This window comes from Palaemon carinicauda, chromosome 44 (assembly GCF_036898095.1).
Source record: "Palaemon carinicauda isolate YSFRI2023 chromosome 44, ASM3689809v2, whole genome shotgun sequence".
Lineage (NCBI taxonomy): Eukaryota > Metazoa > Arthropoda > Malacostraca > Decapoda > Palaemonidae > Palaemon > Palaemon carinicauda.
Window position 1 is genome coordinate 46325344 of NC_090768.1, and position 27028 is coordinate 46352371.

Below are 27028 nucleotides of genomic sequence, written 5' to 3' on the forward strand. Positions count from 1 at the left end.
GAGGTTAGAACAGGCTTGCATACGTTTGTTCTCTCTCTCTCTCTCTCTCTCTCTCTCTCTCTCTCTCTCTCTCTCTCTCTCTCTCTCTCTCTCTCTCTCTCTCTCTCTCTCTCTATGTGATTCAGAGAGCGATTGACCACACAGTATAGACTAAGTTTAAAGGATCTTTCGGTCTTTACGCAACTTTGGTTTGGTTCAAATTTGAATGGGTAGCCGCCATAGTATCCAAAACTAGGCCTATTCCCTTCCGGAAATCTAGTTGCTATCAATGCACCTCTTATACCCGAGATGTCTTTAGCATCAATATGCATAGGAGGAGATTATGATGACTTTGATTTCTCGCCGAATGCATAAACCACATATTTCCCCAACTGGCTGTATAATTTTGTGCATTCCTAACCATTAATGTGAGCACAAACGTCTCATAATAAAGTATTGGGGATCCCAGTGGGAAACAGATTTTGGGAGAGGGAAGTCCGAAAAGCCAAGCGTATTATATCATCCACTAATGGCTGATATGGATAAATCACACACTGTTGGGAAAAAAAAATACAGAACTTGTGTATGCCATAGAGACTATGGTTGTTAGGAGGGGGAAAACATACGAAGGAAAAAAGTGACATGTAACTTACCCACCCACACCCAACGAATATACTTTACTTCAAGGGCTGCCTTTCTGGTCCAACACCTCAGGAGAACCCTACTCTCATTCTCAACAGGACCTTCGCGGTCATTTTATTGTAGTCATTTAAATGCATTCAGCATTTCATACTGCATATAGATCGTTTATTGACAAATCCACATTATTGAAGCACTAGTACCTAATTGGGGATGTGAGGGCAGCAACCAAAACGGCGTACTAAACTTATCATTTCATAAAATTTTAAATAAACTATTAAATGTACCTCCCACTTAGCTTAAATGCCTTAAGGATGCATTGTATTCCGTTAAAAAAAACTTAACACATGCCAGATAACATGTATAGAATGTTTTAACTATGGCATTACAGGGTATTGGCAGATTACTTTATATCGAAGTCCCAGCAGATGTTTGCAATTACTACCTACACATACTAGGTGGCCATTGGGTAATTGAAGATGATGTCCTAAAAAAATGGTTGAGATATGACAGTATTCGGGAACTTTAGCCGATACGTTTCTTATAAGTTAAAATATTAGGAAGGCGATGATTACGAAAGAAAAACTGAAAGGTTCCACAAGCTATCGTTAATTGCAGATGCGTAACAAAACTTTTTGGTCACAATTAGGCCTACCCTCCCAAACATCATCAATTAATTTGGATAACCGCAGCGCTGTTCTCAATTTTGTTGTCGCGAACTAAGTGAGTGATATTATATGAAATGCCAAAATTTTCGCGAACGAATCTCACCCAACCCATAGCACAGTCATTCCCTTTTATTATTATCGCCGGGTGGGGGGGGGGGGAGCAGCTGATATTTTCGGCGGCGGGGTCAATAATTCCTATACCAATAAACATATTCAAATTAAATCTAATGGGATCATTTAGATATATATAAGCTTTGATTCTGTCAGTTTTCATGTTCATGCCTGCTATATGCATGGTCTGGCTGTCACTTTTATTCGTAAGCAACGATGTTTCTATTAAAAAATCAGTGAGGAGCAGCATACTAATCATAGAGTTTTACAGGTATCCAAATGATTTTCACAGGATTTGATGGGTGTTATGTGAACTACATTTATCCCAATTTTCGTATTGATAATTTCTATAGAAAAGTCGACGTAGCCATTTTAGATCGCCATAGATTTCGGAGCGGGGTGAGGGTGTGGGGGACCAGCTGGTATTTTCGGCGGCGGGGTTAATAACTCATATATCAGTAAATATATTCCAATGAAATTTTAAGGGATTATTTAGATATATATTTTTTTCTGCAAATTTCCATGTTCGTAAGTGACGACTTATAGCTAAAAAAATCAGTGAGGAGCCGCAAACTACTCCAAGTGTTTTACAAATATCCAAATGATTTTCACATGGTTTGATCGATGTTATGCGAACTATATTCATACCCATTTTCATAGAAGACATCACATATCTAAATGAAATTTTCAGGGATTTATGGGAGGGATATTTACTTTGTCCATACAAATTTTCATGTTGATATCTGCCATTGAAAAGCCTCAGAAAAAGTTTATTTCGGTTTGGGTTGAATGGTTATTTTTGGAGGTGGAGTAAATTGTTCCCAGAATAATTCACATATCCAAATGGAAATTTCATGGATTGATGTGAAAGTTTCTCTGTTCCTGCCAAATATATATATATATATATATATATATATAAATATATATATATATATATATATATATATATATATATATATATATATATATATATATATATATATATATATATATATATATATATATTGCAGTAATGACACGGTATAGGACTGCAACTCCCATGCCTTCATCCATTTGGTGATTCAAACTCTACAAATTGACAAGGATACAATCATTTTCTTTAACAGATATTCTTCAGGTGAAAAATGTGACTGCCATTTGTCTGGGGAGAGGGGGCTTCATACTCAAGGTTCCACAACTTTCCACTGTCCTATGCACTCTGTCTTGTGATACGATATATCTACACACCAAACCACCGACTTTTCTTAGATCAAAGGGTAACAGTTTATACCATTTACTAGAACCACGGTAACTAGCCATAGCAAATAGACTGAAGTAACTTATATGGTTGCCTTTGGGTGAAAGAGGCAAGAGAGGCATTCTCAATTCATTCCTTGGACATTTCCCTTTCTCAAGAGATTCATAAACTTTAGATTCGGTGCTCCTTTATCTTAGATCTAGGAAGAGCAAGGCAGCCAACAAAACAAATTTTTGGATTGATGGGTTTTGGCTGTAAAACCCGCCGTTGTGGTCTGGGAGGCCATTCATCGTCCAAGTGAGGTAAAAGTCGTGATAGATTGGAAGTGAAGATGGAAGAACGGAAGCAAGAACGGGGGTAAGATGAAGGATATAGCCAGTGCAATTGGGGCCAAAGGAACGCTGTATTGTCTAGGGCCATTAACGATTGCCTTCCGTGGTGCACTGACGAGTAACGTGCGGTATTACCCTTCTACAGACCAGGGTTACTACAGACTAACAGGGCAATAATAAATGTCGCAGTGTGCATGTTGAGAGTTCAACATTGATAAACTTTTCTGTTGGTGTATAATACGACTTATATTATATTTTAATTCCATAACGGCTTGTTAACAATTTGGTGGTAAAGGAGGAACCGTATACGTATGTTAAAATGGCCCCCTTCCCCCTTAGGAGTATTTCAGGAATTATATATATATATACATATATATATATATATTATTATTATTATTATTATTATTACTTACTAAGCTACAACCCTAGTTGGAAAAGCAGTATGCTATAAGCCCAGGGGCTCCAACAGGGAAAATAGCTCAGTGCGGAAAGGAAAAAAGGAAAATAAAATATTCTAAGAAGAGTAACAACAATAAATATCTCCTATATAAACTATAAAAACTTTAACAAAACAAGAGGAAGAGAAATAAGATAGGAGAGTGCGCTCGAGTGTACCCTCAAGCAAGAGAACTCTAACCCAAGACAGTGAAAGGCCATGGTACAGAGGCTATGGCACTACCCAAGACTAGAGAACAGTGGTTTGATTTTGGAGTGTCCTTCTCCTAGAAGAGCTGCTTACCATAGCTAAAGAGTCTCTTCTACCCTTACCAAGAGGAAAGTGGCACTGAACAAGTACAGTGCAGTAACCCCTTGGGTGATGAAGAATTGTTTGGTAATCTGTGTTGTCAGGTGTATGAGGATAGAGGAGAATATGTAAAGAATATGCCAGACTATTCAGTGTGTATGTAGGCAAAGGGAAAATGAACCGTAACCAGAGAGGAGGATCCAATGTAGTACTGTCTGGCCAGTCAAAAGACCCCATAACTCTCTAGCGGTAGTATCTCAACGGGTGGCTGGTGCCCTGGCCAACCTACTACCTATAAATATATATATATATATATATATATATATATATATATATATATATATATATATATATATATATATATATATATATATATATATATATATATATATATATATATCTTTCTGATTGATGATAGTTTGTTTATTGCCGTGATCGGTACTAGTCAGGGCCATCCATACTAGGTTGGTTGGCTAACGTCTCCCACCATCGCTTACCCGCAGTGGCCAACGTGGTGATAAAAGGCCCAAACCCCGGATATGAATAAGGACATGTCCGAAGACTTTGTCCTACAGTGGACTAGAAACGGCTGCATTTGTTGTACATACATATAGCAAAACTAACTTAATATCTCATCTCACCTAGTCTTCTCCCTTCTACTATTGAGCTACTCATATCGACAATCACACTGCGGCAGGACCACTACCAATCACTGGAAAATACGAACTAAAAGTGATTAAAGTTTCAAGGAGAGTAGAAGGTGTACCTAACCAACACCACCGTCCTTCATATTCATAATAAGCTCCCGAGTGACCGCGTCAAAAGGAAGAAATCGCTGCTCAACGGGCCAGACACGAAAACTGCCTTGTTAAGTTGTTGATAACGGTGGTCAACGCCTGGTCTTTCATTAAATTCCCTTTATTATTATTATTATTATTATTATTATTATTATTATTATTATTATTATTATTATTATTATTATTATTATTATTATTATTATTATAACTAAGCTACAACCCTAGTAGCTACAAGTCCTATTTATTTACAGAAAGTTGTATAAACTTACTGTTTATGATTTATCAGTATTTTGTTACTTATAGAATTATTAGAGTAGTTTTTGTAAGCCTTGTGTACCTTACAATATGCAAATCATCATATATCACCATCCGAGAATGTATGTACTGTACAAATGAAAAATGAAATCATTCAGGAGGTTAAACGTCATGAAAAGAATTTTGATAACGAGTTATCAGTGGCAATACATTATACTGTTAATGCCAATTAAGAAATGACTGAAAATGAGGAATGGAGCGTGGGAGTGAATCTTAAATATTTACCTTCACAGAGAATTTTAATGTTCATTAAATGTTACCTCGGGAATATCCAGGAGGATGTCCCACCCCACCTCACATCACACCTCGCCGCTGATAAACGATACGAAAATATGTTCTGGATGTAGTTATGAAGGTTATATTAATACTTGTAGACAAATACAATCATGTTCCAGAGAAAACGTTACAGAGTGTCATCAAAATATTCTTGAATATTTATATCGAACGCTCAAGAGGACTTACAAAAGGCATACACCTCTTTTAAAGGTGTAACATGCGAGTTGGTAGCAAGATTTCATCACTCGACCATTATTGATTTCATTTGAAACACCTGCTCTCCTATTCTTCGTCAGATTGAAAGTCTTTGTTTATCCAAAAGTATTGTTTGGTCTTCCGTGTCTATTGATTTTGTTCTCCATTTTATGAATTGTCGTATCCGCATTCCGTCCGTGTAAAAATGGATTCCCAATTTTCATGATTACTGTCATCGTAGTGAATTGGTTTCAATTTCAGACACCGACCAACTTTCCTCCCCAGACATTGAATTAAAAAAAAAAAACTGAAAAATGGTGAATTAAACAAAAATGAAATATGCATGAAATGTAACTATTGATGAAAGTACTAATTAAGAAATTGAGACCAGTGTAACATTATCTGAGTTGAAATGTTTCATTAGAGCTCGGACAACTTCGTATAAGCGCTTATAATTGTACATTTTATGGCTCAATTAATATACAGATTGTGTTTTGAACTATTGAAAATGTGTTGAAAGATATCCAATCTAGTTAATCATATAAGTAGACTAGTTCTCGAACTGATCGCAATAGAAACAAATGGCAAAAACTTACTTCACTTTAAGGGTAGGTTTTTTAACTGACTTTACTTTAAGGGTTGTTTTTACTGGTCTTGTTACACACTGAAAAATCATGTGCTATGCAGACCTACAAGATTTGTTAATCGTATACCTCCTAAGTATTTAGAGCATCATATAGCATAATCTGCGTAATTGGTCAAATCCACGTTATCATAACTTTTCACGAATAAGAAAGTCTTCAACGTCTTGAAAGCCTTAGTATCATCAGTCCTACAAATGTCTAGTGTGAGCTTGTTTTATAATCTTGGAGCCACATATTCGAAAGCTCTGGAATCACAGCAGTGGTGCAACTATTATACATGATTTGCTAGCTGCACAATGGGGGAACCTATAGCTCTACCTGCTAAGCCATCAGCTGCCATTACCTGGCCCTTCTTGATCCTAGCTTGATGGCAAGGAGGCTCCAGGACTGACCGAGTCTAGGGTACTGTCCTGCTTTGGCAGTGTCAGCGTCCCTTGCCTCAGCCATTCCTGAACGACCTTTTTACCTTTAATTCTCCGAGATATTTAGGACGTCCTCTTCTGATAAGTTGATGAGTCATTGAACATATCTCAAACTCTCTGGCTTTGATATCCGAGTAAGCCTTTCTCGGGGTGGAACACCTTTTATCAACCTTTCTCCTCTGTTTATTATGTTTTTATTGTTTTATATCTCAAGTTGCACTTTGAGTATATTGTAATGAGTAGTCAATCCTGGAAATAGCACAGGAAATCACACGTTTATTTACAGAATATTTATCCAGATACTTTTATATAAAGTAATTTCGAAGGTGATATCCTGCGATTTTTACTACATTTGTATCTTAGCACTGCAGAGACAAACTAGTCAGGTGATACAGGTACCTATGTCACTAATTCTACTAGATATGTGGACCAGGTTGTTATTGATATTTATTTGGATGTCACCAATGTTTCCTAAATTGTTTTTCTTTTCTACCACCATAAACTAAGTTTTATTTTAATAAATAATCAGCTGTATCACCAATGTCATTTAAGGAGAAGTAAAACTTTGTATCACCTTCTAATAGCTTGAACTTCACTCTATGTCTCTGCAATAATTTCGATAGACCAATAGTCTGGATACAAAATAAGATTGGCCCTAGTACACTTTTATTATTATCATTATTATTAAATGCTAAGCTAAAACCCTAGTCGGAAAAGCAGGATGCTATAAGCCTAGGGGCACCAACAGGGAAAATAGCCCAGTGAGGAAAGGAAACAAGGAAAACAGGGATACTCTGGGATACTCCTCTGCTTAGTGCTTCATGACGAGATTTTCAATTCTTACGTAGAGGCTCCAAGTTCTGAACGTAGATTATTATTGCTATTGTTATTGCTGTCGTTGTTGTTGTTGTTACTTGCTAAGCTACAACCCTAGTTGGAAAAGCAGGATGTTATAAGCCCGGGGGCTTCAACATGGAAAATATCCCAGTGAGGAAAGGAAACAAGGAAAAATGAAATAATTTAAGAACGGTAACAACACGGAAATAAACATTTCCTATATAAACTATAACAACTCTAACAAAACAAGAGGAAGAGAAATAAGATAGAATAGTGTGCCCGTGTGTACCCTCCCTCAAGCAAGAGAACTCTAACCCAAGACAGTGGATGACCATGGTACATAGACTATATATGTCACTACCCAAGACTAGAGAACAACGGTTTGATTTTCTAAAAGAGTGGCTTATCATAGCTAAAGCGCCTCTTCTACCCTTACCAAGAGGAAAGTGGCCACTGAACAATTACAATCCAGTAGCTAACCCTTTGGGAGAAGAAGAATTGTTTGGTAATCTCATTGTTGCCAGGTGAATGAGGACAGAGGAGAACATGTAAAGAATAAGCCAGACTATTCAGTGTACGTGTAGGCAAAGGGAAAATTAACCGTGTGGCTAGTCAACAGACCCAATAACTCTCTAGCGGTAGTATCTCAATGGGTGGCTGGTGCCCTGGCCAATAGACTACCTAGGGTCTTCTAACGTAAAATATCTAAATTAAATAACTAGAATCATGGCTATGGAAGGAATATTTAGAAGTTGAAAATACTTTAGATGGAAACCATAATATATAAAGAAAAGATGAAAAATTTATGGAAACGGACAGGATTCAAAGCTACTTTTTAGAACACGCACTAATACTACTGTAAATCTGCAATGGCGGAAGACATTTGAAAAAAGGTTGATATGGAAATATAACTTATGTGAAGAGGAAGAAGAAACTCTGATGCACTTCTTATTACACGTCAAAAAAGCTAAATGCTTCAAGAAATGAGCGTATTTTATTAATGAAAACACATAGAAATGAGATATGATAAAAAGCCTACTACTATTTGAAAAAGAAAATAATGAAAGCATATTTAAATATAGAAATATCATTTAAAAATTGTGAAAAGCTAGAAAAGAAATATTAAACGAACTCTAAAACAACATTGGAAAAGTTAAATCTAAATACAGTAGGGAAAATGGAATAGGGTCGCCGTTACAAGGAATATAACCTAATACAATACTGACATGTGGCCGTGTGCCGTGTACAATCGGTGTACACTGTACAGTAACTGTGTACTATCGAATTGGACAAGGATTTTGCTACAGAACTATCACCTCTGCATTTACTATCAAAATTATTCAAGAAACAAGTACACTTCTACACATGTAAACCTCCCATTCGGATTGGTATTAAACTGAAGACCAGCCATACCCATAAAACACCATGGACCAATTACTTATTGCAAAACTGAATGAATATTGTGAGTATAAAGCCTTGTTTACAGTGAGACGTGCCTATATTTTGGGAATAACGATAGGAAAACGGTTTTATTATCATGTTCCTTCGAAAATTAACCTTCCTACTAGATTGGTGTTTCCTTACCCTTCTAGTCTTAATCCTGCACCCAAACCTATACCCTGTAATACAGTACAATAATACCAAATAAAGTACTGTTTTCAGGAAAACTCCCGTTTTCTTCGAAAATTACATTTTTTTTTTCATCTTTTCATATAATTTTTGGGTTAATTGTCAGTTAGTGAGGTATACCTTAATATAATTGCCAATAATAGTTGGGAACTGGGTAAAATTATGGTGTCCTTGTATGTCAGCGGCCAGTTCCTCCCTTTTGGATTAAAAATGGACATCAACTTACCTCAACCTTTCCCCTCTAACCTAACCTACAAGCCGTATCCTTACCTACTTACCTACCAGGCCGGCTAACGCCCCCTGCGACCCTCCCTTACACTGCCGTAATCTAAGTTAGCCGTAATCATACATGCAGGTGGCCGTCATCATACATACACCTCAAAATTATATTTATGGACGGGGAAACATTTCAAACAGAAAATATATGTTTTCCAGTAGTAAATAACATGATTTAACTGAATTTGACCCTCATTTCAATCGCAAACAAACAGAACAACCAGTTCGACTAACTTCGTTCTACACAGAAGTTAGTCGAATTGGGTGTTCTGTTTGCTTGCAATTGGCAATTGAAATGAAGCCAAATTCGATGAAATCACATTATTTGCTACAGGAAAACATATTTTCTGCTCAAGATGTTTTACCCTAAATAGAATGGTTCTTGTTCTGCCGTGGGCTCGCTTCGCTCGGTAAAAAATAAAAACCAATCTTCGTATGTACTGGGAAGCGGTAATGTTGAGCTGCGCATGCTAACATCAACATAACTTTAATAATGAACTGCCTTCACTAACCAGGTATTAAACTTAAAGTAAAAATAATGACTTCCTTTACGATCGGGATTTAGAAAGAAGCTCCATAATAGCACACGAAAGGAGTAGAATACGAACAAAGGCTTTACAGGGAAAAAGGCTTGGGAAGGGACTGATACGAGCACTTGAAGAGATAGGAAAGTGGGAGGGGAAATATTAACCAACCCTGTGGAAACTTTCCATACGTATGGGTCCGTTATTGGTTAACGGAAACAGGACGGAGTCGACAAAGTAAACATGAATGAACTTGCATGGGAAACTTGTTCAGAGCAAGTATTTATGTGAAAACTGGGTGTGATAAGGTAATAACAACAGATATGAAGGATAAGTAGTAAGTTAAAATAAAGAGAATAATGAATATTTAATGATGATAAATTGAAATGCTGTAAAAAGGGAGAAAATGGTTGAAAGGGGTATGGAAACAAAGAGAAATATACAAGTGGGTATTGCATCAATGAATAAATAACTACGTTATCAGAGGGGTCAAGACTCGTAGTATACTTGAACAACTAGAGTAAGAAATAATATGTCCACGTGGGTGATGCTTAAACATACGGTAGTAGAAGAATGGTTAGGATAAGACGCAATATGTCCATGTGGGTATTGCATAAAAGAATGGGTACACACAGTATTAGAAAGGTCAGATCAAGTACTGTAGAATACTTGAATGACGGGGGTAAAAATAAGGAGGGTTTGTAAGAAAACGAGTAATCATTGCGTAGAACGTAATATGTACATGTGTGTATTACAAAAGAGGAAGGGTACATATGGTATAAGAAGGGTTAGGTCAAGTAGAATACTTGAATGTCGCGGGTAAAAATACTTGAATGACATGCGGAAAAGTGGGAAAGGGTTATAAGGAAACAAGTACTGGTAATCCTATTGGTAAAAATAAAGGGGTTCGGGGTTTATGTGCATGAGGGGGAAGTTTATGCGCAGAAGTTCTAAAACGGGTATGTTCATACGAACGAACAGGATTGAATACAACTAACCCGTAGAATGTCAACAAATAAATAAAAAATATATGGTTAGTATAGTACAGTACAGTATATAGATAATTTTTGCCGTTTTTCATGGATTGATTATACATCCAAGAACAGTGTATAGAGAAGAAAAGGTTTGTTCTACCATTATATACCATTTTCCCAGTATGTTTTCCCCACCTAAAACCCCAGGTTCCCACTGTGGGTCCCCCATATATATATATATATATATATATATATATATATATATATATATATATATATATATATATATATATATATGTGTGTGTGTGTGTGTGTGTGTGTGTGTGTGTAGGAAACGGTCGTTTTTCTATAGGGAAGAGTTGGTTATTACTAGGAAAGTTTTCCCTGTCCGTAACTATAATAAGACCTTATTATTTTCTTGGATGCATGATAAATCCAATAGGTGTCACCAAAATTATCTGCATTCTATAATACGGGGATATTTTTCATTTGTTTGGTCACACAGTATTCTACAAAGCGGTCATATTCATTCCTGTTTGTTCGTGTGTACATACCTTGGTGCGCACTAACCCTTTTAAGCTTTCTGCCTATTTAATCCAGTTCGTGCGTGTGTACATAGCTTGGTTGCGTATTAATCTGTTTTACCCTTTGGCGCATTAGTCTCGCCCCCCTCTCTTTCATCCAATAGGATTACTTGTGTTCGGAACTATAATTTTACTAAGACTTTATTTACAAGAATGAATTTATATCATTATTCCATTAGCTTTCAACTGGAAGCTGCTTATACAATCTTGGGGCAGTAAATTTGAAAGTTCTAGAACCTGCTGTTGAGTTGCATCTTATTGATGTGATAAAATGGGATGAAACTTTTGTTTTTCTATACTTAAGTTAATTTGTATCCGAAAATCTACATAAATTCCAGAAAGCTAGTGACACTTACTTTTATCAATGGGAAAACTAATGACAAAATCATTATAGAGGCATATAGGTCTAAGTGCAATGGTCAGCCAGATACCAATCCTTTTGCCAATCTACAGGTTGATTACATAAGAAAGTAAAGACGTACGTAATAATCATAAAGCTAATAATTATGATTTGTTCCGACACTGATACAAACCTTCGCTATTTATAGGGTATTACTTTCGGCAACGCTGAAAACCAGCTAAGACAATTTTAGTGAAGGATAATTACCCCATCCGCTAGTTAGCGGGAGGGGATTGGGGTAGACTAGCTACCCCGCTTACTCACACCTGTCCGTTGAGTAACCACTTTTGCTTTTGGCTCGGTACAGTGCGGACGTGCCGTCTCTCCCGATAAACAAACTGCCTTGACTTTATTACTTTTCCCTTTTCTTTTGTGTGTATCGGTGTGTGTTTGGTTATTGTCCCGCTATGCGGACATGTCCAGGGATTGAAGGCCGCTCCCACGGCACTTTCATGTCGTCCGTGGAGGCGGACCCACGCCCTTTATGCCCGGCTTGCCGGGGAACTCAGTGTTCGCTGGACAACACCTGTTCCGAGTGTAGGGAGTGGCCTGCCTCCCAGTGGGAGAGGTTTGTGCGTAAGAAGAAGTCTAAACGCGAATTTTCGCTTTCGGGGTCTTCCTCGAAATTGAAGAAATCGCGGGCTTCTGCTTCCTCTACGCCAAAATCTCTGCCCGAAGCTAATCCTCGACTAGGCCCTTCTGGGCCACGGTCGAGCAGTAGCGCAGGGCTTGTGACTCCAGGTCAACCCTGTGGGATAGACGAAGGTGGCGGCTCCGCTAGGGAGCGCCTGTTCATTTTCAGACCTTGTGTCTTTATGGCCATCGCTGGGCGCCGATGGTCCCCCCTACAAAGGAAATTATCCTCGAACTCCTCCAAAGGGGAGCAGAGAGAAGGTGGTCATCTCCTTCTTCTGCGGAGGTCGATCCTCCTCTTATGGGCGCAGGCGCTGTTGCCCGTCGGTCTGGCCGAGAGTCTGGTTCTGACACCGAGGAGTTGGCTAACCCACCAGGGGCGTTGGCAGGGCTCTCTCCAAGGCAAGGTTCCCCATCGGGGGAACATATCTCTCGTTCGCGAGAGAAGATTGCCTCTGTGCATCGGCAATCTCCTTACGCTTTAGGCTCTCCTCCAGGGGCGGAAAGAGAACCTTGCTATAAGCGTAGTTCTCCTTCGGGTGAACTCTCCTTCGGGTGAACTCTCCTCCGCGAACTACCGGAATGGGTAGTTAACCCTCACTAAAATTTTAATGGCTTTTCCTTTCAGCTTCGCTAAAAGTAATAACCTCTAATGAATAGCTAAAGGTTTGTATCGTTAAGAAGAAATACAAATTATCTCCCAATTTGTCATATCAATAGAATATAACGGGAAAATCAGCCATGAATGCTCTTATATTCGACAGAGAAGTTGGGTGTGATTAGTAGTCATGAATTTTGCTTCTAAGACCCGACCGTTCGGATTCTACTTCAGCTTTGGTTTTGGTTTCGACCCACGATACAATCATAATATGATCTATCCAGACTAAGAATCACCAGCTGTGTCCTACTAGGGGGGAAGGACTTTGTCCTAATACTGCCATGCCAGCCAGTACCTACCATGGGAGGGGCTTGAACCCAGGCACTCCAGCATCAGCCGAAGTTGCAACCACCAGACGAACAGTGATTTCTGACTCTTTGAAACGGTAGTTTTTAATCCACTTTAGAAACTCGTGTGATTACCAGGTAGTAATTTTCAATATTAATCTTACCCGATGATCATGTAGCTGTCAACTCTGTTGCCCGACAGAAATCTACGGTCGGGATACGCCAGCGATCGCTATACAGGTGGGGGTGTACACAACAGCGCCATCTGTGAGTAGGTACTCAAGTACTTCTTGTCAACAAGAACTCAATTTTTCCTCTGTCGTGCCACCGGCAAGACCTACTAATACGCCGTCCCTAACTGGATTTGTTTTCACAACTTTTTGGTGAAGTACACTATTCCAGTTTTGAGCTTTCGCTATGCAGGGGTTTTATCTTCATTTCAAAACTTGAACTCGTTTTGGATAGATTTTATTTTGGTGACGAAGAGAGTATGGACTCTCTTTCACTTTTAAATGGCCGACCCTTCCCTTAGACGGAAGTGTTGGTGTCGAAGAGAGTATAGACTCTCTTTCACTTTTTATGACCCACCCTTCCCTTAGACGGAAGTGTGTTTAGGTTTTTGGTAATTTTGCTTAACAAAGTTATAGATTTATTTTATATCTCTCCGCCATTTATAGGCCTCTTCGATTAACTTTCCATTTATTATAAACTTATAAAAATTAATTTTTATGTTTGTTTATATGCGACCTTTCCTAATAGTAGGCGGTCCTTACTTGGAACCGAAGTTAATTAACATTGAGCCCGTCATATCGTTTTTCCTGTTAAGAATTTATGCTATTTTAATTTTAATGTTTTTGAAAGAATTTCTTTGATAGTCTCGTACTGTTTTCTAAGTTGAACTAACGTTTAGTTTAGTCTCCGCAGTTGTTGACGTTCAGAACGTTCAACTTGCGCTCTATCGTTACGATAGAGAGAGAGTATTTCACGGTTTCACGTTGCAGTAAGAGTAAACCGATTCTAGCGTTTCGTTCATTCTTACTTAGCTTAAATGGTTTTAATTCTAATAAAGGAACTTTTTATTTGGGAAACCTTTCAGTTTTTTTCCTTTAACAAATAATATGTTTTAACGATATATAATTGGGCTCATCTCTCAGGTTCTAAGTCAAGAGAGAGAGAGAGAGAGATAGAGACGGAGGGAGAGAGAGGAGGATAAACGTTTCGTTCAAGCGGGTAACGTTGTTCTCGTTTTTTACTCTTCTCCCTAGTCGCTACAGGGGAAGAAGGTAAAACGTTTCTAGAGTTTTATTCTTGTTCCCAGGTTTTATGCGGTGAGAGATTTTAAACGTAGTTTATTTGATCTAGTGTTTAGTCTTTTTTTCCAGCCACTGAATTCTTTATCTTTCATTATGTTTTTCTGTTACATTGTAAAACTGTTTTCGCAATTACTACCTTTTAATGAAGGATAGGATTGCGTGTTTCAGGTACAAACCACTTAAAGTTTCGAGTTCAGTGAAATAAGTGCAAACAGAAAATCAAAAGTGATAAAGTGATATGCGCAAAGTGTTACAGTGTTGCGTTCGAGGGTTCGTTTGTTCGTGCCAGTTGTTCACCTTGTCCGATACCTCTTACAAGCTCCCAAGCCCAGGGGAGAAGTAATGTCGAAGGACTTATGGGTTCCACAGGTCTTGATCGACGAACAAACGTTTCCCTCCGTGGTTTCGGGTGTATCTACACACGTTGCCGACGTGATCACCCCACCCACACAAAGACGAGAGAGCCCATTTATTCCTCGTCTGCGGAAGAGGTTTCTCGCAGAAACCATGGACCAAATCTTGCAGCTTTTAAGTGCAAGTCGGTCCCTTCCGCGTAAGTCCAACGGCCTAGGTGTAGCCACTGGGTCAGTTCGGACTCGCTGCAGTACGACACTGCACACCTCCCAAGAGAGGCAAGGTGGTACCGCAACAGGCAGTAACTCCATCTGTTGCCGCACCTGCTGTTTTAGACCTCAGTCACAACGGACAGTAGCTCCGTTTGTTGTTGTCTTTCATAGACCCTAGTGGTCCATGCTGCAGACTATACAGTCTCAGCTTGCTCCTTCATGCAGGAGTATCGTGCTGGAAGGTTGACAATGCACCTGTTAACCTACAACCCGCCGAGGTTGTGCGCTCAGCAGATACTGCGGCTGCCTGCTCCCACACTCCACCTGTGAGAGCTCCACCACCGATGCGCAGTCCACCCTGCCAGACGCATGTTCTTGCTGCTCCATCTGCTAACATGCGTGAGCTACCGCATCAGCAGTGGGAAGGTTCTGTAGAGCTGCCGGGTTCCAGCACTATGCGGCATTCTCCGCAGCCCATGCAGCATGCTCTGCATACCTTACAGCATGCTCCGCATACCATGCAGCATGAGCCGCATACCTTACAGCATGCTCCGCATACCATACCGCATGCTCCTCAACCCACCGCAGCCCCTCCCACGCACCAGCACTCTGCTTTTGTTGTTGCCAGCTCCCACACTCCGACTGCGGAGAAGGTTGACAATGCACCCGTGGGCCTACACCTCCCACGGTTGTGCGCCCGGCATGGCTTCCTGCTCTCACACTCTTGTTGTGAGAGCTCCTCCACCCATGCACAGTCAACCCTGCCAGATGTATGATGACTCCCACACACAGAGCACTCCGTTGCCGTGCGTGAGCTACCTCAAGCTGCCGTGTTTTGACACGGTGTGTCAGCCTCCGCAACACACTGTGGTTACCGCCACTCGCCCGCAGCAAACTAGTCAGTCAGGAGTTGAGGCTTCCCCACACAACTTTGGTTGTTGCTAACTCACAGACTGTCAAACAGTTACATGACGTTGCCTTCTGGTCTGCTACTTATACACCAGTGCTGTATGTCCTCACGCTCCTGTTGTGGTTGACAGTTCAGTTTTTGACAGTTCACAGACTGTCAAGCAGTTTCATAACGTTGCCTTCTGGTCTGCTGCTTTTGCACCAGTGAAACCCTCACTGAGAGAACCTAGCTTTTCTCGGATATGGTTCCTGTAGATGAGAAAGTGCTGTTCTCCCTCCTTCTGATATTCCCTTGAGGACTCTGTCATTTGGAGAGGAGCCTTAAGCTGCTTAGCCTCCTATGGACTTTTATTTAAGCATAACATGCTTCCAGGGAGGGTAAATGGTTCCGCTTCAGTCGCTAACCCCGTCTGTTGCCACACCTGCTCCCATAGACCTTGGGCTTTGTTGCAAGACATGCAGTCCAAGCTTAGTCCTTGATAGAGGATTTTTTACGGAGAAGACCCTTCTTGCCAACGACCTTCCTACCGGTTGGTTGTACGCCCTGTTGACGCTGAGGTATCCTACTCACGTCCGCCAGTTGAGATGGTTCCTCCACCGGTGCGACCCAGTGTGGGTTGCCAGTCGCACGTTGATGTTATGCTACTCTCGGAGGTGGTTGTGGACGTTCAGTGTGTCACTGGGAAGACGTTCAACAACCAGCAGAGGTGACTTGTTGTGACGCAGTGCGGCAACCTCAGCAACCCGATAAGGGGTTGTCTGTACTACCCAGACAGTCTAGACAGTTTCGGGTTGTCGCTGTACTTCCTCGCTTCCCCATGGTTGACAGTTCACAGACTGTGCAGCAGTACCATGATCTTGTGTCCGGCTCCGTCACGCATCCACCAGTGCGACCGGATTCAGCGAGTCAGACGTTGCCCACTCCGTTGCCGTTTCCTCATCAGTTTCGGATGAGGAACCCTCTGATGAGGACATGGCTGAACAAGAAGATCAATCCCCAGCCCTGCTATCCATCCAGAAGATGCTGAAGAAGGAATACGGCCCTGTCAGGCTGTGGATGAGTCTGGTTAGGACACTGTCATCCGTGGTGCAATTGGTGTCACTTGGAAGACTACACCTCCGTCCTCTTCGGTTTCATCTAGCTCTTCACTGGAAAAGGACAAGACGCTAGAAGCGGTCTCGATCCCGGTTTCCGGAAGATAAGTCTGGTCTAACCTGAGGAAAGGACTTTATTAACCTTTTATAGGGTCTTCCCCTGACTGTTCAGACTCCCAACCACGTTCTCTTCTCAGACGCATCGGACGTAGGCTGGGGTGCGACCTTAGGCGGTAGGGAATGCTCGGGATTATGGAACTCGCGTCAAAGGACAATGCATTTTAACTGCAAGAAGCTTCTGGCAGTACGTCTGACCTGGAAAAGCTTCAGGTCTCTCCTTCAAGACAAAGTAATGGAGGTCAACACGGACAACTCCCTGCTTTGATGTTCATCTCCTAGCAAGGAGGGACCTACTCTCTGACATGGTGCGAGTTCGCTAGTGACCTCCTCTCCTGTTCAACAGGTCTAGACTTTTCACTAGTAACAAATTTCTTCCAAGGCAACTTGAATGTCTTAGCAGTTTGTCTCAGTAGGAAGGGACAATAATTCCAACATATTGGACCCTCCACAGAGATGTATGCAAGAGACTTTGGGTCACCTGGGGCCAGCCAACCATAGATCTCTTCGCAACCTCGATGTCCAAGAGGCTCTCAATACTTTGCTCACCTATCCCGGACCCAGCAGTGGTTATTTTAGATGCCTTTCTACTAGATTAGTCTCTTCTAGATCTATATGCATTCCCTCCGTTCTAGATTGTCAACAAGGTACTGCAGAAGTTCGCCTCTCACGTTGGGACAAAGTTGACACTAGTTGCTTCCCTCTGGCCCGCGAGAGAATAACTTACCGAGGTACTTCGATGGCTAGTAGACGTTCCCAGAACTCTTCCCCTAAGGGTGGACCTGCTACGTCTGCCACGCGTAAGAAGGTACTCCAAGGCCTCCACGCTCTTCGTCTCACTGCCTTCAGAGTATCGAAAGACTCTCGAGAACTAGAGGTTTTTCGAAGGAGGCAACCAGAGCGATTGTTAGAGCAAGGAGAACATCCACCCTTAGAGTCTACCAATCGAAGTGGGGAATCTTCCTAAACTGGTGCAAGTCAGTATCCGTATCCTCGACCAGTACCTCTGTAACTCAAATAGCTGACTTCCTCTTATATCTGAGAAAAGAGCGATCTCTTTCAGCTCCCACTTTCAAGGGTTACAGAAGCATGTTGGCATCAGTCTTCCGTCACAGAGGCTTAGATCTTTTTAACAATAAAGATCTACAGGACCTCCTTAAGTCTTTTGAGACCACGAAAGAGCGTCGTTTGGTTACACCTGGTTGGAATTTAGACGTGGTTCTAAGATTTCTTATGTTAGACAGGTTCGAACCACTTCAATCAGCCTCCCTGAAAGATCTCACCTTTAAGACTCTTTTCCTGATATGCTTTACCAGCTAAAAGAGTCAGTGAGATTCATGCCTTCAGCAAGAACATCGGATTTTCATCCGAAACGGCTACATGTTCTACATCTTGGTTTTCTAGCCAAACACGAGCTGCCTTCTCGGCCTTGACCAATATCGTTCGTTATTCCAAACTTATCGATATGGTTGGAAATGAACTAGAAAGAGTATTATGTCCTGTAGAGCTCTTAAGTTCTATTTTAAAAACCTTTACGAGGCCCGTCTGAAGCTTTATAGTGTTCAGTTAAGAATTCATCTTTGCCTATGTCAGAGAATTCTTTATCCTATTATTTTCAGACTGTTAATACGAGAAGCTCATTCCCTTCTGAATGAGGAAGACCAAGCTTGGCTGAAGGTAAGGACACACGAAGTTAGAGCTATCACAACTTCCGTGACCTTTTAATAAAATAGATCTCTGCAAAATATTTTCGACGCAACCTTTTGGAAAAGCTAATCAGTGTTCGCGTCTTTTATCTTAAGAATGTCCAGTCTCTTTACGAGAACTGGTACACTCTGGGACCATTCGTAGCAACGAGTGCAGTAGCGGTGGGGGCTCCACCACTACAATTCCCTAATTCCAGAACCTTTTTAATCTTTCTCTTGAAATATTTCTGGGTTGTCCGGAAGGCTAAGAAGCCTTCCGCATCCTGGTTGATTTGGCGGGTGGTCAAATTCTTTCTTGAGAAGCGCCTAGATTAGAGGTTGTGATGAGGTCCTTTAGTATGGGTTGCAGCCCTTCATACTTCAGCACCTAGGAGTCGCTCAGCATCCTAAGAGGATCGCTAGGCTCAGTAAGGAAGACGTACTTAAAAAGGCAGAGTAATGGTTCAAGTCGACTTCCTTACCAGGTACTTATTTATTTTATGTTTGTTATTTTGAATAACGGCTAAAATAAGATACGGGATACTTAGCTTCTTTGTTAACATGTATGCTGGTCTCCACCCACCACCCTGGGTGTGAATCAGCTACATGATCATCGGGTAAGATTAATATTGAAAAATGTTATTTTCATTAGTAAAATAAATTTTTGAATATACTTACCCGATGATCATGAATTTAAGGACCCGCCCTTCCTCCCCATAGAGAACCAGTGGACCGAGGAGAAAATTGAGTTCTTGTTGACAAGAAGTACTTGAGTACCTACTCACAGATGGCGCTGTTGTGTACACCCCCACCTGTATAGCGATCGCTGGCGTATCCCGACCGTAGATTTCTGTTGGGCAACAGAGTTGACAGCTACATGATCATCGGGTAAGTATATTCAAAAATTTATTTTACTAATGAAAATAACATTTTTCTTCCAATTATTGTCATCCTCTTTATCTGAAAATAACTATCAGTGATTAACTGTAGAATTACAGAAGGTATCTCCCCAACAAGTGGTCAATGTTAGTTCAATAATTGTTTATTAAAAGAAAACAAAAAATTCTCCATAGAAACATCTGCATGTGTTATGAGTATTCAACATTGAATAGCAGCAGGAAGGAGTGCGTATGCATTTATCATTATCATCTCCTCCCACGCCCATTGATGCGAAGGACCTCGGCTAGATGTCGCCAGTTGTCTCTATCTTGAGTTTTTAATTCAATACTTCTCCATTCATCATCTCCTACTTCGCGCTTCATAGTCCTCAGCCTTGTAGGCCTGGATCTTCCAACACTTTTAGTGCCTTGTGGAGCCCAGTTGAAAGTTTGTGCCTTGAGGCCAGTTGGAATTCCTTGGCCTAATATAATTTCTGAATTAACTCTTATTATAGCGTTACATCGAAAGTTATGATTTTTTTTAATCAAACACAAAGAAGTTTAGCAACTGAATAATGAGATGATAAACAAGAAACAAGTTGGTGTGGAAAAAAAAAATTCAAATTATATGTGCGTTTAGCATTGGCTACGTGGTTAGGCCTATTTCAGTAATCAAGGAAATATATTTTCCAGCTTGTTATTTAAAGAAAATTTGTCAGTTATTTTGACCAGATTTTCATACAACAGTATCTGCCCCTTTATAAAATGTGACATTCAAATGGATGGGTCCCAATTAGGAACAACCAATTTGTCTAACTGCAAATTACAGTTGTAACAAAAAAAATAGTGTCCGTGTCCATCCATTTTCCTTTTGACAGTAATCTAGATATGTTCCTACATGAAAACAAACCCTTGTTCTTCAATAAGAGTTTGCTTTAAGCTTGGCGGGAACTTGGCTGTCAGAATTTATAATGCGGTGTCGTTAGTTACTAGGGGGTGTAGGGGAAGCCCTGCCTTCTAGCCAGTGCAGTACACTTAGCTTTCAACTTCCAGGGAATACAGACCTACTCCTGGCAACATCAACTGGCATGTTTAAATTTTTCTTTGGCCCTGTCTAGTTACAAACCCTTGTCATTTATTTGGTTAGCTCTGGGGCAGCTTTTCTTACAACCAGATCAAGGAATTATTGTGGGTTTGTGTTACGTTCAACTACCATACATCATGTAGATTATGCAAATCTACTCAAGAAGATTACCAAATAATAGCACTGTTAAACAATAACAGCAAATTAGAATGATAGCCAGCAAACATAAAATATAACTATATTCAAGATTTAAAAATTTAACATAAACATTTATAGCATTACACAAGATCCACCAAATACGGCACACCAAAACCAGTGGGTAATATACATATGTTCTTTCGAAGAAGTAGGTCGAGTTGACTTCATAAACTTCTATGCAGCGAGGGACAGACAGACAAGTTCCTTAGTTACAAATATAAAAGGTGAAATGCAGGAAGGCCATATGGCATCTGATGATGATTGTTAAAAATTTCAAACTTTGTCTTCTTCAAGATACTCTATCGTTGCGTGTAGTCACTATATTTGAGTCACACAGGGTGTAGCTGAAAAATGTCTGCAAGCACCAGTGGTGTGTTGTCTTGTCTCTCTCTGCATATACGTGGGACTAATACTCCCGAATGTTCGTGACACACTAGAAGTGCCCAGGACTAGTATACGTAACATGACGCCACTCGACGAACCCATTCTCTAATCATCTTATACTGTATAGCTCTTGCCCCGTCAGACAGCTGGCACCGAAGTAGAATCTAGAGCTCTTTAGAACAGCAATATTTTTGCGTTACAATTACATAAAAGGGATTTTGACGAAGGAAAAATCTATTTCCGGGCTCAACCTGTGTCGCTCCGTGAAATGCTCCTTAAAGCACCATTTCAAGGTATAAATACTGCTAAATATACCAGAGAAAAAATTTGCATGGAATGCCAGGAATATACCCAGCTTGCTCACCTTTATAGGGTGTCGGTATAATAACTGGGGTGTGTGAAACCACTACCAGAGGTCCCTTACCAATTAGTCTTCTCCTTCCTCAACATCCCCCGTTACTACAAGGTGTCGTTTTCTAAAGCTACTGCCCCCCCCCCCCACTACCACTACCCATCCTTCTCCCTTCATTCCTTTTTACTCAGTGTGTCGATTTAGCCTATTTAATTGAATTTTATTGTATTTTATTGTTTTTATTTGTTTTTCACGTCTGCCATTATATTTTGTTTTTGTTTGGGTGCTTCGCTTGAGGTCTTCCTTTGTGTTTCGGAGGGTAGTACCACCCCCTCCGATCACAGTGGTCACCTGATTTTGAGCCAGTCTCCCCCCCCCCTTGGTGTTCTCTCCCCCTTTCGCCACTCCCTACATAGGGGGGTAGGCTTGGGTCACGTGCTTTTAGAAAACGGGAAGTCACCCGAGGTGTGGGCTGGCTCTTTCGCTCCGTGCATCGTCGCAGGTAGCGCTCTCTCCTTGTATTGTCTTAACTTGGCCACCAGGCGCGCAGGACTGAGTATGCGCCTCGCCTCGTGCCCCCCTACCCCTCTCTCTGGTTATCCATCCTTGTTTTAATCCTCCCGTTCCGGAGGGCCGGGATAATTTGTGAATCGTATCTACTAATGGTAGTTATGTTTCTTTGATCGGATTCAGACATCCTACTCTGTTCTGATACCTTACTTTATCCTATAATTGTTTATGTAGTTTTATGGATGGTTGGTTCAAGAGATAGAGGGGCTGCGACGGAGCTGATAGTGTATGTTAAGAGTTAATACATAGCATTTGTTTTTTGCGACGCATGTCTTCCGGTTCTACTTTAATTACATAGCATTGGGCTTTTGTACCGGATTTACGCATGTCTTCCGGCGCCACATTGGTATCTAGAAAAGTTTTTTTTTTTTTTTTATATTAACTCATGAAAAAGTAAGACCTTATCATAAGTTTAGTAATACAATATATATAAATTTAACGTACATACTGTATAAGTCTGCTCTTGGTCCCGATGACTAACAGTCAACTGTTACTAACCTACCTACCTTACTCTGAGAGTGAGTGTTAAAGCTCAATAAACAAACCTGCAACAGTCTTGAAGGTCGCTCTTGTGGCACCTCCATGAGCCAAGTGGAAATTGATATCCATCCCTTATGTGCTGTGTGTAGAGTCGAGATGTGAAATAAACTCCCCTTGTGACGTTTGCCGAGAGTGGTTATCCTCCCAATGGAAAAAAAAAAAGAGGCCTAAACGGGATTGTCCCCTTTCGACAGGCTTCCTCATCAAAAGGAGGAAAGAAGCTGAAGCATTCTTTATCCAGCCCTGGTCTTCACCTGGTTGATCCTTTGTTATATGAGTTTCCTGAGATACTTATAACAAAGGATGATGACTAATCTTTTGTTCAATAGTTAATTGATGTAGAGTCTTTTGCCCTCCTTAGCAAGGATGAGACCTAATAAAGGACTTAGGTTTGTATAGTTAGTAAAAATACAAATTACTTATAAAATTTGTGATTCTTCCTGATAAGTTTGTTTGTATTCAGTATGTCTTTTTCAAATTTGATTTAGTGTTTCAGCATTAGGTAAAAACATTTTGTATTGTAGTTTGCTGAAAGACGGTTTGGTCTCTGTTAATATTTATGTTCAACATTGCACAAGTTTTCTATAGGAGGCCCTTCAGTTAGGTTTTTGCTAATTGTTCAAATCAAATTTCATGGATTTGGTGACAAATAGGGTCATTCTCACATAGAATGAGTTTCATCTTGCCAGTTACCCAATAATGAATGTTCTCTTTCAGGTGACAACCTTCTTGGCGAAAAAAACGATCCAAAACCAAATAAGGTAAAGACGACTAAGAAGAGTAAATCAACGTTAGAAGAAACAGCGGTACTAAAAGCCTTTGATACAGACGATATGCCTGACAGAAATTTTAGAAAAAAAAAGAAATCAAAGAAAAAAACATCACTTGAAAACAGTGATTTTAATGATCATGATAGTGGAGTGGATGAAAATCATGCTTCATTTCAGTTGAATGAAAATGGGCAAGACATTTGTGATGATACAGAGCCATCTGTCATATCTGCTGATGAAGAACAGGACAAAATTCCTGCCTTGGTAACTGAAGATGGTTTCAAAATTGTTTCTTCGATACCTGAAGATGACTCTGATGTGTCTGATGCATTTGAATCTGATCTTGAAGAAGATGAAGATATTTTACTTCGGAGGAATTCTTCAAAAGGTTCCGAGAAAACTACTGATGATGGTTTCAGAATAGTGTCCGAGATCGTACCAGATGACAGTGATGTTAGTGATGCCTTCACGGACGACGGAGATTGCAATGATATGGGAGAAGACTTGATAATGCGTAGAAAGGAATTTGGAGAAACTAAGTCCCTTAACAAACATATGCTGGAAATGATTGATGAATTTGGTAAGAATTTTTTTTATTTTACATCATAATTTTTAATTTACTGTAATTTTTGTATAGTAAATAGGAATACACCATTTAGTTTTGAAAAGATTAGCTTGAAATATTACATAATTGTAGCAAGATTGGAGAGGTAACTACATACAGTACTGTACTATCCCTTATGATTAAAATTAAAAAAGAAAAAAAAAGGGAATTTATGGATTAATGAATTTTATTTTACAAGCTAATAATCTAGCAGGCTGAAGCCTTTGATTTACTAGTGCCAGGGAAAACAAAAAATTAGGCTATTATTTGTGAGACCTTGTATATCAAGTAAGATGATGTTATTAATGCTTACACTATAGTAAAGTATAGTATACGAATATAAAGAGGCTAGTATAGTAAAATACCAATGAGATATTGATGTAAAAAAATCCTTGACAACCATAACTGGCAGTATATCACATTGAACATTTTTTGGCACACTGTAGATAGTAATATAGGTTCTTTGCTGTATCCTTTCGTCATCAGTTGCATTGCTTTCTACCATTTTCTTTATGCTATTCCTTTGGGGTTTATTCTAGCTTAGCAGTCCAACTTCTTAAACTTTATATTGATAATACATTTAGGAAGTCTTTTTCACAGTTTTGCTATATAGTAAAGGGAATGAAAGCCTTTTGTCCTTAAGCTCTGACTTTTGTCACCTAAACAGAATATGGATTTCCATTCAATGTAAAAAAGGTAGCTTTATGATGAAGTTAATGACATGGCCAAAAATTAATCAAATTACTTTGGGAAAATGGAAGCTCATAGCCATTTTATATATTGAGTTTGATCTACAATGATCTAGTTACGGTAGTAACTGATTTCAGTAATAGTGCAAACATGATATAAACATTTTGACTTTGGTTCATTCCTACATAATTGCGGACCCTCATTCTTTACATAGGAATATGATATTTAGCGAAGCTGGGACACGGCTGTAAGTTTGTCAGGGTACCAGCCACCCATTGAGATACTACCACTAGAGTTATTGGATACTTTGATTGGCCAGACAATACTACATTGGATCCCTCTCTCAGGTTACGGCTAATTTTTCCTTTGGCTACGCATACACCAAATAATCGGGCCTATTTTTTCCACATTCTCCTCTGTCCTCTTACACTTGACAACACTGAGATTACCAAACCATTCTTCTTTGTTCAGGGGGTTAACTCCTGCACTGTATTTGTTCAGTTTCTACTTCACTCTTGGTAAGGGTAGAAGAGACTAGCTATGATAAGCAGCTCTTCTAGAAGAAAAACACTCCAAAATCAAACCATTCTTCTCTATTATAAAGATTTATCTTAATGTTTTTACTGTTCTTAATATAATTTATTTTAATTGTTGATTACTTCTCTTGTAGTTTATTTATTTCCTTGTTTCCTTTCCTCATTTGGCTTTTTTTTCCTGTTGGAGCCCTTGAGCTCATAGCATCTTGCTTTTCCAACTAGCCTAGGGTTGTAGCTTAGCTAGTAGTAGTAATAATAATAATAATAATAATAATAATAATAATAATAATACTAATGATAATAAAAATTGGGGGAAGTGCTTTGGTATATGTATGATATGTATGTATGTTACCGGGAAATAATCACACCACTCTCTTTAGCCAATAGCGACATTCCCTATCTTAGGTATTACTCAACCCTCCCTTGACACCCCCAATTTGGAGACTCTTGTCCTACCGTCAATCACAATACTTGCATTTCTCATCTTTATGCATGATTATACAAGGTGTATTTTAGTGTATGTACATCCAACCTCATCAATAATCCAAAAATACTTGCAATTCCAGTCCTTATTCATGATAATGTAAGGTCTATTTTATTGTTTTTCTATGTTGCCACAGTGTTCATTATTACAGAGAAAGTATCCCTGCTCTCGACTATAAGTCCCACCCACAAGACGAAAACTTACCATTACCAGTAAAGGAAATAGTTAACAGAAGACAAGATTTACCTTTTCTTCTCTTAATTTATGCCTTTTTTTTCAATATTAAACTTAGCCGGTGATCATATAAGCTGTCAGCTCTGCTGCCCGACAGAAAAACCTAAGGACAAAATACGCCAGCGATCGCTATACAGGTGGGGGTGTACATCAACAGCGCCATCTGTCGAGCAGGTACTCAAGTACTCCATGTAAACACAGAACCAATTTTCTCTCTGTCGTGCCACCGGCAAGACCTACTAAATACGCTGTTGCTTACTGGATTGATTTTCACAGATTTTGGTGAAGTACTCTTTTCTAGTTATTAGCTTTCGCTTTGCAGAGGTTATCTTCAATACTTCCTTGCATTCTTTGATTGAATTTTGGATTATTTGTTGACGACTTGGATAGATTTTGAATTTCCCCTTTGACTAATTCAAGATGGCTGACCCTTCTCAAGTCCCTAAATACAGGAAGTGTAGTGCTAGGGACTGTTCAAGGCGTCTTCCGAAGGCCTCTATCGATCCGCACACCATTTGTTCCAATTGTCGGGGTAAATCCTGTCAATGGGAAGATCGGTGTGAGGTATGCGTTGGGCTTTCGGAATTCGATTTTCTCGAATTCCTTAAATATTCACGTAGGCTAGAGAGAGATAGAGTCAGGAGGAGTTCATCTCGCTCAGTTGATTTTTCCTCTCCCCATGCCCCACAACCTATTCCTTCCCCTGTAGTGGTTGCTCCTGATCCCCCTTCTAGCACTCAACAACCTTCGATGGCAGATATGATGCGTGCCATCCAGGCTCTGGGTGAGAGAGTCGAGTCATTGGCGAGTGACCGTAACCAACTCATGGCAGACGTCAGGGAGTTGAAGGGTAAGAG

The 27028-nt window shown here is 40.0% G+C and overlaps 1 pseudogene; it reads left to right on the forward strand.

Annotated features, from left to right (window-relative positions):
- The first annotated feature begins 8410 nt into the window (after positions 1 to 8410).
- LOC137634094 (nucleolar complex protein 1-like) overlaps positions 8411 to 27028 on the forward strand; it is a 33274-nt pseudogene continuing 14656 nt past the window's right edge.